The following is an 11,035-nucleotide window of genomic DNA, read 5'->3' on the forward strand; positions in this document are numbered from 1 at the left end:
AAAGATCCTCACCCACTAGTGTAGTGAGAAGGATGAAGGAATAACCAAAAGGGTGAAAGATGTGTTAGTAAAAACACCCCTAAGGTGGCCGGCCTTTGTGTAGTTTTAGAGGGATATTTCTTTTGCCTCTTTGTTGTTTTAAACACACAAAAAACCCTATTGAACAATATCTCTATAAAGTTCCTTATATAGACAAAAGAAACCTAGCCAACAACTTGACTAAATATCTCACCCTTTCCACACCTAAAATGGCCGGCCCTTTAGTGTTTGGATTGGGCTTTGGGCTTTTATTATTTCAAGTCATCCAATGCTTGAATAAAAGCCCAATGAGTTTAGGCCCAATGGGCCCAATTAAACCCGAACGTTTCTTTAAGCCCAAAACGATCTTTATTGCTTTTATGATTTCTTTAGACTTTCTAAATTAATCACAACACTTAATTAATCCAATTAATTATTTCCATCATCCATTAGTTACTCACTACAATAGTGTATTGGTGAACAATCTTTTAGGTTCTAATTAGCAAGGCAGTGAGGTGATTGGCATCAATCCAATTGATTATATTTAATTCAATCACTTAGTGAATTAAAACTTCATTTTGATTCACCTTTCTTCTTTGACGACTACATTTAATCATCTAGAAGAACTCACAAGCTATGAGTGACATCTAACCATATGTCATAGCTACCCAAGCTAATGTGGAAGTTTATTCGGAGAACCTATTCAGTTGGAATTACAATGTAATTCGATCCTTCTCTAAAACAATACTCTCAATCACATCATTAGGGTATGGATATATTATGTCAAACCCCTAATGTAATTCCTTCTTATATGATTCAATTGAGTCGTATAGGAACGCTTTCCTTTATTACGCTCGATACTTCGGCCGAAGATTCCCGAATCATATCTTAGAGTATTCTTCCTCTCTTGTCGAGGATTAGAGATTCCTTGTTGCGCATACACTTGCCTTCATGACTAAGTGGCTTAACCCCAACTATGCCGTTGACATTCTGATAAAGTGACTTTTGACATAATCAAAGATTAAGTACTTAACCACAAGACAACGACGATGCCTCAGGTCAAAGGACTACTTACATTATTCCAACCATTAGAGTTACTTGCTTGACATGTGAGTAGACCTCCATGCAAGTACTCTCGTTCGATTTGTTCAGTGAACTCATTCCCTTAATGAGCACTTACATACTTGTCTTAGTGTCACAACACGAATGGGATGAGACTTTCCATCCTTCCAATTGAAGCGGACACAGTATATACCGGTCTACGAATTGTCAGTATCCCTCCAACAATCCAATGACCAGGAACCTTTTTGGACATTTGGTTATGTGAAGAAGGTCTCTGTAGTCTAACATCATTAGATTACTTCTTCAATCGATCCATTGTCCATGGATACACTATTTAGGACATATATCGTTTATTGAGATAGTCCTAATTAGTATCTTTGCCATTTGATGTATAAGAGTCATCCATACATCGATTCAATTGTCCTGAAAGGTTTCTTCCAAAGATTGACTTTCAGGGCATATTTCCAACACGTATGCTCCCCATACTCGAGGCGCGTAGATGTCGAAACATCCCTTCGTAATGATTGTGCCTTAAAGTTCGTCGTCACACACAATCGTGCAACCCTGATTCGCGTGCTTTTCGGCCTCTTCGCTTGGATTTTTTTATTTTTGTAATGATTGAAAAATATTCAGCTAGATTTAGCACTCAACTTTCAAATATGAAACCATCGATCTTCCTCTCTAATGCCTATAAATACCAATTTCGGTCTCATTTATCGTTTATGATTTCAAAAATCCCAGAACTCTTGCCATTTTACTCTGATCATTCGAAACCCAGAAAGAAAATCCCTCATTTGAAACCCCAAAAAAACCTCTAAACCGTCGCTTCAATAGCTGCTAACACCTTCATCACTAAGCTTGTCGAAGAATGTGACTAGTGTCATGACTTTATCGATCGGAATGCCATCTAAACTCTTTGATTTGAAGAGGATTCAGTTGCCTCTAACTAGATCATGTGCCTTTTGTTTAAAGATGACATCCCATAAGTCATTACTAAAATGATGAAGGGCCATTGTCTGAGTCTTTTATTCAAAGGTTATAATTGGTCGAAATGGGAATTAGCCAAACCTCAGGAAGCCTCGCCTTCAACCTCTATAGCCTGGGCTGCTTAGGTTAGCCAAATGGAACCACACTTCGGTGACGACTAGAAATCAATTGGCACCTTCAATGCCATTAAGATCTTGATCATCGAGGTCAGCATGGACCGAAAGCTCGTGATGGCAGCTCTAAGCTTTGGGTGCTCAGCCATTAACACCATGGTGTTTCCTCTCAGCCCTATTGCTCCAACCATTATAGACGTGATAGCTATCCTTGGCACCTTACCATCTGGTCTTTTAGTTAATACCACTCTCTCTTGGTATCAATTCGACTTGGATTTGAAAATAATCTTCGACAAGTGCGCTCTTGAAGTTCTAAAAAAAGATAACCAAGGGAAAGTATTAAAAGATGAAGTAAACAAGATACACAAGAATTTCTTCAACTACAGCACTCTCATCAATCACTTTGCCAGCCTACAAAAAGAAAAACTCAAGAATGGAGAACACGAGGCCTTCTTGTTCTACTGGTACAACAAGTTCAACTTTTTTACCAAGTCAAATAAATGCCTTGTTGAGAATATGCCAGTGGCCGAAGCCGTGGCCAGCGATCACACTTTGGCCCTTAGCCCCGCCATCCTTGCTAACCTTACGCACTGCTTGGTCAAGGCAACTGTTAGGAAAATCCACTGACACCAGAACGGCCCACTCTGGGTCTTTCAACTTTGGTTGTAAGTTTATTTTTCCATCACCAGGCCATAGAACTTCAACTTCGACTTGTCTGAAGCAATGGGCCTTCAACTAGCTTCACGCCCAAACCTGACTCACTTAGTCGAAGAAATTTTAAATATTTCTTCTACCTAGACGACCTTACCAAAGATGAATTCTTGATCTGTCATTGAAGAAATTAACCATCCTCCATCAGGCTTCCCACATTCATATGGGAGGAAATAGAAGGCACCGATCTACAGCAGATCTAGGGATTGTCTGTGCTGGCTGACGACCTTTTTTTTGGTTGTGACGCTCGGTGGGTCAATTAGAAAGTCTACCATCCCCATTTTGTGGCTCGATAACTAGGCTATCTCCAGGGTTATCATGTAATTCTACTCATTTCTTGCTCCATTTTGAGTTGATAACGATTTTCTAGCTTTTCATAAAGGGAATGTGAGGAAGTAGAGCAAGAGTTTCAAGAATGGTGCACTAAATTCTGCCTTCGGTTGAATACCCCTGAAACCTATGGTACTAGTGCCTTCACCGACTGGTGGGAAATCTACACCAAAGATTTCTTTGGCACATCAACCAAGGAAATCAAGAACAAAATCTTCGGTGATCGACCAAATAAAACTCTTGCTCCAAAATCTAGAGACATGGCTCAAGGTACTTTTATTTTGTTTTGCTTATACACACACACATGCACGTGCGCGCACACACACACACATATACTTGCCTAAACATCTTTGTCCTGACTCTCAATTAGTTTTTCCATGTGGTCACTCGATAAAACGGGCCAAAGTAATCATGATGGTCACGGCTAGAAAAAAGCTCGCCCTTCCATCGAAGAAGGCTATTGTTGTCATGGCCCCTTCTCCCAAGATGACTTCAACCACTCTAACTCCAGCAGGCGCTGCTGTTGTACTTACAACGGTGGGCAAATAACTTTGTCTTTCTTCCAAGGTGACTGATTACGTTGCTCGACCTATGAAACAGACAAAGAAGATAGCCAAGAAGGGGGAACATGAGATTCTTGTCACTTCTAGGCAGGAAACACGAACTTCAACTCCTGACACTCTTTGTCCTACCCTTAGCGTCGAGGTCCCAACAGGGACACTGCAAAATTCCTCGGCCTTAAATGTTAATCAGATGGCCACAATTCAACTCATGTTATAGGTTGATGCCATGGCTGAACAAGTCGTTACTCTAGTGACCGAGGAGGTTGCGGCATAAGCCTCGACCATCCCTTATGCCACTGGCGTCAACCCAACAGCTATTATTCTAGATGAGGTGACCACAATCTTGACCAAAATGACTCATTCTCCTAATCTAAAAATTATTCCACCGTCGAATATTCTAGATAGGGCACAGAGTTTTCAAAGCTTCTTTTTCCTTAAACATCTTTGATTGGTATCTAATCCATTTTTGTTACCAGGAAAACAGCAGTGACCCAATCCCATTGGTGAGGTGTCCTCGACCGGCTGAGCAAACAAATGAGGTTCTCTTACCTCTGGACAAAGGTAAAGGTGTCATATCATCTACGCCTAATCCAGACCGGGATATCCAACTACCAGTCGAGGCCACTAGTCATGCGAATCTTGAGGTGGCAGCTGAAAGGCCAGCCGTCGAGCCGGTAACTTCTACAGGGGAAGAAGCGACCACGGAGACGTTAGTTCATCATCAGGACAAATCTCAGCATCCTCGCACAAGACATCACCTCAGCCTTTGTAAGTTTAATTTTTATTCTGAATTTTGTCTTGGAATGCTAAACAAAAATAAAACCGTCAACTGTTAGGTTCCCAATCGATCATTCCATCAAAAATTTTATGCGCCAAAGGGCATTGTCTATATTTCATGACCACCTAGGTGGTCATCAAACATAAATAACCTTCATCGGCCATATGAATTGAAAAGTTGTCTGAAACATTGGGCTTGGCCATTAAGTTATCTGGGTTTAACCAATAACCTAGAAGATATGGCTGAAGTCACTTCTCGACAAGTCTAAAACAACTTCTCCTGTCATGTTTTCCTTTAGATTTTGCTTATCTAACCTTTCTTTTTGTGCAACCTTCACGGGAAGTGGAGCTCGACGCCTATTTTGCCAGCACATCCAAGACAACTGGTTATTTTGTAGCCCCGGCTGAGTCTAACACTCTGACCAAGCTTTAAGAGACTCTATCCTTGTCAACCTTGCAAGCTCGTCAAAACAAAGGCCTCGACTTTGTGGGAAAATGCTTAAACAACCTTGCAGCTGATGGTCTGGTAAGCAATGAAAGCATTGTTCACCTGACGACCGTTTTGGAGAGAACTCAACTATACTTTGATATTTTTGAGAAAGCTCTTCAAGTTAATGAGGACCTGAAGGTTGCAACAACCGCTCAAGAAGCTATCCTACCAGAGCTCAAGGCAATGAAGACAAAGAAAGAGAAAATGGCTGACCTTGATCGTCAGTTTGCTGAACTTCAATCCCAAAGGGTTTCCATTGCCTTTGAGTCTAAGAGGGACTTTGAGGCAAATAAACCTCGGCTGGCAGAGTATGCGGTTGGCGTAAAATGAATATAAATGCTGAAGACTGACAAGAGAACTCGGGAAGCTGAGATCACTATGGGCAAAGTAAAATGACTAGGGCTAACAACCACAATTAAAGCTTTCCTTCCTTCGACCCTATAGATTATATTCCCGATGCCAACTTGTGGGCCGGTTGACTTTGGTATACATATTTTTTGCTGACTTAATGAAATATTTCTTATAACACTTTTTTAGGAACTTCCTATTGATTGGCAACTTATATATTAAACTAGTTCGATCCTTGAGATGGTATGCCTTCTTGCCGAGATCTTTGTGAAGAATAAATGGTCCTTCTCAATTTGGTGACCATTTTCCAAATCTGGGATCCTTGATCCCTAGTAGCAACACTGTTTGCCAGACTAAATCACATTTGCCAAACGTCTTTTGCTTTACTCGTTGATTATAAGTTCACTCGGCGATATTTTCTATGCTACTAGCAAGTTAAAAGCATCGAGTCAAGCCTCCTCTAGATCTTCCAAATCTTGCCTCATTGCTTGACTATATTCGGCGCTGAACAAACTACTTTGTTCGATAATTCGCTTTGAGTTTATACTTAACTTGACTGGCAACATTGCATTGTGCCCATAAGTTAAAGCATATGGAGCCGTCCCTGTTGTTGATCGAAGTGAAGTTCGATATGCCAATAATGCCTTATTTAACCTTAAATGCCACATACCAGGTCTTGCCTTCACCATTTTTTCGAGAATACTGATCAAAACTTTGTTGCTTGCTTTGGCCTGCCCATTCACCTATGGTTAATATGGCATGGACTGTTCAAGCTGAATTCTCAAACTTGCTATATAGTTTTTAAACCTATCGGCCGTGCAAATCGTGCCGTTGTCCATAATAGTTGTTTATGGGACATCGAACCTTGTTACAATGTGTTTTTCTACGAATTGAAAACTTCTTTGGAGGTTAATTCAGCATACGATTTCGCTTCAGCCCACTAGGTGAAGTAATCAATTGCTACGAGTATCCACACATGTTTCACTGATCCAGACGACGGTGTAATTTTGCCAATTACATCCATGGCCCAGCCTCTAAAAGGCTATGGTTTGGTGACCAAGTGAAGCAATTCCGCTGGGACTCTTTGAATAGGTTTATGGAATTGACATTGTAAGCAACTCCATGCATACTCTATGCAATCTTTTAAGATATTCAGTTAGAAATATCCGTGTTAGGGGATCAACCATCTCATTTTGCTACCAGATTGATGAGCACCGCATATCCCTTCATGCACCTCTGTGATAGCTTGAACGACCTCTTCTGGGCCAAGACACAATAACAACAAACCATCTTCACCTTTTTGGAACAACTTATTCTGATATACTATATAATTTGTAGAATGTACCCTTGTCTTGCGATCCTGCTTGCAACTAGGGTCATCAAGGTATCGTCTAATGGATCTTTTCTAATCATCTAGCAATGTCTCGACCACATCGATGTCTGCATGAACCTTTCGTTTGAGGAATGAAGGCAAAGACATAACTCATGTTCGGATTACGCCGTTTTGTTGATTAACCAAGGCTGGATACGAATGTCGATCAACTAGTATGACCCGGCCTACCTTGTCCCCTATAAGTTGTGCTCTAGAGGCTATTTGAGCTAACTTATCTGAATCAGTATTCCGAAGTCGAGAGACATGTTTGAAAGGGATGCCTACAAATGATTCGGCTAAATAGCTGGCAACCATATGATAGAGTGCCAGAGTATAACTCATGCAATGGAAAGTCTCATTGAGTTGGTTAATCACAAGTTAGGAATCTCCAAGGACGAGTACGTGGGCTGCCTTCAAGTCATGAAGAATGTTAAGGCTGATGACGAGGGCTTCATATTCGGCCTAATTGTTGGTACAATCAAAGTCTAACTTGAGAGAAAAATAGCACCTATAGTAGTCATGTGATTGTATGATAAGGCCGACACCGGCAGAGGTCTCAGTACTAGAACAGTCGAAATACATCGTGCAATAATTGTCATGTGTTACCACCATGCCAATTTCGATGTCGTTGCCCACAAAACTGTACGGAGAAGGGTGTTGAGCTAAGAAATCGGCCAGAGCCTGACCTTTAACGGCTTTTTGGGGAACGTACTGCAAACTAAATTCGGATAATGCCATAGTCCATTTCCCAATTCGGCCTTTGACTATGAGCTGAGTGAGCATATATCGAATAACATCAGTTTGGGCAATGACTTGAGTAACTGCAGGGAGCATGTAATGCCTAAGTTTAGACGTGGCAAAGAATAAAGCTAAGCAAAGTTTCTCGACGGCCGAATAATTCGTCTTAGCCGAGTTAAGATTTCGGCTGAGGTAAAAGATGGCTTGCTCTTGACCAATGTCATTGTCTTGCGCAAGAAGACAACCAATAGATTCTTTGGCAGCCGAGATATAAAACTTGAGAAAGGGTCCTGATGTTCGTCTCACCATTCGAACTGGTCAAAACCCTTAAGTTTTAGGAGCGTGGAAAAAACCTTCATTTTTTCTGCCAAGTTAGAAAGAAATCGGCGAAGGAAATTGATCTTATTAAGCAAGGATTGCTACTGCTTCTTAGTTGTCGGGGGTGGAGTGTCGATGATTGCACGAGCCTTGTTCTTATCCACCTTGATGCCTCTATGGTGCACAAGGAAACCTAACAAATTTCCTGCAGATATGCCAAAGGCATATTTAACGGGGTTCATTTTGAGTTTATGCTGGCGCATGCGAAAGAAAGTTTGCCGAAGATCTTCTAAATGTGTCTGGCGGTGTTTGGACTTAACTACGACATCGTCGATGTATACTTCAACAATTTTGCTAATTAGGTTATGGAAAATGGTATTCATGGCACATTGATATGTGGTACCATGTTCTTAAGTCCAAAAGACATGATGACCCATTTGTAAGTCCTATGCTCCCCGGGACATCGAAAATTAGTTTTATAAACATCGGCCTTGGTGTTGAAAATTTGATTGTAACCCGAGTGGCCTTCCATGAAAGATAAGATCTCATGGTTTACTGCAGCATCGATTAACAAATTCGAAATTGGCATTGGGTGTTCATCTTTAGGAGTCACCAAATGCAGATTACGAAAAGCAATGCAAATGCGCAAAACACTACTATTTTTTAAAACTGGGACAATATTCGCCAACCATTCGATGTATTGAGCCGTATGAATAAAGCCAGCTTTTGAAAGGTGAACAAGTTCATCTTTTATGCCGAGCTGAACTTCGATCGAGAATTGTCGTGGAGGTTGGCAGAAAGGTTTACGGTTGGGTTTAAAGCATAACTCGTGTTCAACCAATGTACAATCAATGCCAAGCATCTAATGGTAGCTCCAAGCAAAACAAAGAACTAATAAATAAAGGCCAGGCATCTTTAAATTTCTCAAGTAATTTACAAAGGTTACCCTTCATATGCTGAGGTAACAAAGAACTAATAAATAAAGGCCGAGGTTCGTCGGCCGTCCCAACATTTATTTCTTCTATATAATCTTTGAATTCAAGCCGATTTTCTTCGAGCTTGGCCGGTGCAGCTTAAATTTTATAGACGGACAACTCTGGGCCATTATTTCCTTTAGTGAGGAACTCCACTAAATTCATGCCAGAATTTAACTCCTTGGAAATGGTGTACTAGTGGGCCAGCAGCCATTCCATCGTAAATGAAACCGCGACCCTTCGTTCGTCCCGTCGTGTTGCATCAATCATTAGGACAATTGGCTTCGTTCATCCCGTCGTGTTGCATCAATCATTAGGACATAGGTATCGCCAAATCCTGCTGAATGGTTCTAGCGCCAACCTCGATGGCTTTCTGGATAGAGATTATGGTCGACATGCCTTCTTCACTAAAACCGTGTAAAGTGATACAGCCGACCTGGTGGTCGTAATAACAGGCTTGAATCATGTTGGCTTTGAACTGCTGCTATTAGCAGGATGAACTATGGCCGATTTGCCATCTTAAAAAATAAGGACTTGGTATAGCGAAGAAGGAATACAACCAGTCTTGTTGATCTAGTCACGACCGAGCAATGCATTGTACTCGGTCTTGGAGGCAATTATAAAAAACGCGGTCATATGGTTTTGACTTGCGATATTGACTTCCAAAGGCAGGACTTTTTTAGTCTGAGATTTATCGCCACAAAAGTATTCATAGGTACACTAGATGGAATGAGTTTGTCTTTGGAATGATGTAAAGCTTTCATAACGAAAATGGGCATGATATTGACTGTTGCACCACAATCAACAAAAACTTTTGATATCGAATATCCTTCGATATGGGCCGTTACGTACAACGGCTTTAGGTGATGAAGGTTAACAGCCGAGGAATGGGGAAAAAGCTCCACTAAGGCTGCTCTGAGCTTATCTTCCTTGCTAATTGGTTCGACCTCTTCAATAGCCACAACCTCGACTTGTGTTGTTTCTTCGGCAACCACATAACCATCTAAAAAGCTTAGTTGAGACGTGGTCGTCTGGAATTCTGCGGGTAAAACATGGACTATGCTCAATTCCATGTTGTCGACAACTGAGGAACCCATGGGGTCACAATCCTTGTCCTCTAGATTGTTTGGCAGAACATCTTGATTTTCAACCACCCAAACGATGTCATCTGCACCAAAGGTGAAATAGTTGCACCTGGGGTACTCGGCGTGGCCGTCTCATCCTTGGCTTTGGAAATTGGTTCAATTGCCACTGGGACTTGATCTTGTGTTTGCAAAGCCTTGTGAACCTACTCCTGATATGCAATGCAAGCATCTCGTGTATCCAGGTAAGTGTCCAACCTCGAAGCAACTCGATCATGATAGCTTGTCGCTCGCCGACAGGCCATGCAATCCATCCTTTATCGGCAACGTTTCTGGGATTTAGACATAACAATATATGCACTGGTAGGAGAATTGTAATTACGCCACCGATGATCGCATGGCTTAGGTGGTTTGAAATTTCGCTTAGTTGTGGATGAACTTGAACTTCTAGAGTTATGTCCATAGTAATCTTCATCATAAAATGGCCCATTGAAATCAAGTCGCCATCTAACTGAAGGCAGATGGTAGTTTTATTGTTGATGACCGAGCCTATCAAAAACCCTTTGCTAGGGTTGTCTCGAGCCTATCAAAAACCCTTTGCTAGCGTTGTCCCGAGCCTATAAAAAACCCTTTGCTTTCGCCGAAACCATAAACGTGGGTTCAACCAAAGGTTTTTGTGGTTTTGGCTCGGCTATGATGACTTTTGACTAGCATCTACTACATAAAATTATTGGGTTCTCAAACTCATCGAAATATAAGTCAGATACTGGCTTAAAATACACTGGATTCGAGAAGAAACTAGGCGGGTCGTTTTGGCTTGAGAAATTAACTTTTAAGCTCGGCCAAGGATTCTATTTTGGGATGTAGGCCAGGATGAACTCAGCTTTTCCTTTTTCCTTATCCCTTAATAAATGGGCGTCTACCATGCTTACCATTGCGAAGGGAAATGATCAGCATTGACCAACATCTGTGACTGCTTTGGGAACTTCAGTTTGCCATTGTCGATCCAGCTATGAATAGCATCACGAAACACGACGTAGTTCTTCATCGTGCATTTGTTTGAGTTATGATACTTGCAGTACTTTTTCCCTTTTAAATCTTCGACCTTAAGGATGTCATACCATGGCCGAAATTTAATGATCTTTGCAAGTA

Source organism: Malus domestica, chromosome 13 (assembly GCF_042453785.1).
Source record: "Malus domestica chromosome 13, GDT2T_hap1".
NCBI classification, from domain to species: domain Eukaryota; kingdom Viridiplantae; phylum Streptophyta; class Magnoliopsida; order Rosales; family Rosaceae; genus Malus; species Malus domestica.